Raw genomic sequence first — 1,293 nt, forward strand, 5'->3', positions numbered from 1 at the left:
CGCCCAACGTGGGGCTCGAACCCACGACCCTGAGATTAAGAGTCTCATGCTCTACCGACTGAGCTAGCCGGGCAACTGAGTCATACACCTGCTTATAGCTTACCGTACATTAAATGAAAATGATGTTTAACTTAAATTAATGTACGTATAGAGTATTATCTATGAGAAACTACCAGCTGTATTTGTATATGATTCACTAAATGTTAAAAGGGCTGTTCTCCATTAATTTAGAGTATACGATATCATCATTATTATATCCTACTAGATGAATTGCACCTTTGGGTGTAGGAAGGAACATTCTCTGGGAGGGTTGACGGGATTCTAGAGCGGCCCGTATTCAGTAGTTTCAGATCCTGGAAGTTTAAAAGGCAGTCCTCAGGAGTTCACTCATTTCAAAATGCAGCTAGAGAAGAGTAGGGAAACCGAGGTAATAAAGAGCAAAAAGTCATTCTTTTTCGAAACATTCATAGCTTAATTAAAAATACTTTTTTTAAACAATATATGCATAAAGTAACAACTATATCAAATTTTTAAAAAATATAGATAAAAAATATATCAAATTTTTAGCTTACAAGAACATGTTGTATAAATTATTGAATATAGAAGGAAAATTTCAGGATTTATTAAACAGGAAGAAAAAAAATAAAAATATGCTACTTAAATACGAAGATTAAATTTATGTTTCTTAAAAATAGTTTAAATATTTAAATGTTTAGATAGTAATAACATATTATTTTAACAAATTTATAACACGGACTTTTCATAAACTTTCTTGAATATCAGCAATTTTCTTTAGAGAAAAAAAGTTTTTCATTTCATTACACACAATTGCTAACTTCCTTCAAGGTTTAGATGATGCGAAATATCTATTCAATGAATGATGGAATTTTTTCGCTTTTACACGATTATCTAAAACTAGATGAAACTTAATTTTGGATGAATGGAATACTTGAGGTTTTAGTAGTTTTATTATTAAACCACATGGAAATTTTAGGATGTATAATTCACTAAAACAAAACTTGATAAAAAAACCTAGCTGTGGTTGAAACGAATAATATTCAATATTATCATATTTTATAGTACTTAATAATGCAATAAAAGATATTATTTTCGATGTTGAACTGTCTTGGTGAAATGTACTGTTTCTATAATTATTAATTACACAGTTCCGTTGATTTGGTTTTCTTCCATTTATATATTTTAAGAAAAAATTTATAGATAATCACTAGAAAGGGTTTTTAAATTCTCTAAACAAAAATTCAAATCAGACCAGCATTTTTTATTTATTTATTT

At 28.5% G+C, this 1,293-nt stretch overlaps 1 non-coding gene across 1 annotated transcript; it reads right to left on the minus strand.

The window, feature by feature from the left end:
* On the minus strand, positions 1–73 carry TRNAK-CUU (transfer RNA lysine (anticodon CUU)). Its single transcript has one exon. It is a non-coding gene; the product is annotated as a tRNA-Lys (tRNA).
* Positions 74–1,293: the final 1,220 nt, after the last annotated feature.

Source organism: Halyomorpha halys, unplaced genomic scaffold (assembly GCF_000696795.3).
Source record: "Halyomorpha halys isolate HHAL.00 unplaced genomic scaffold, Hhal_1.1 Scaffold194.1, whole genome shotgun sequence".
Taxonomy (NCBI): Eukaryota; Metazoa; Arthropoda; class Insecta; order Hemiptera; family Pentatomidae; genus Halyomorpha; species Halyomorpha halys.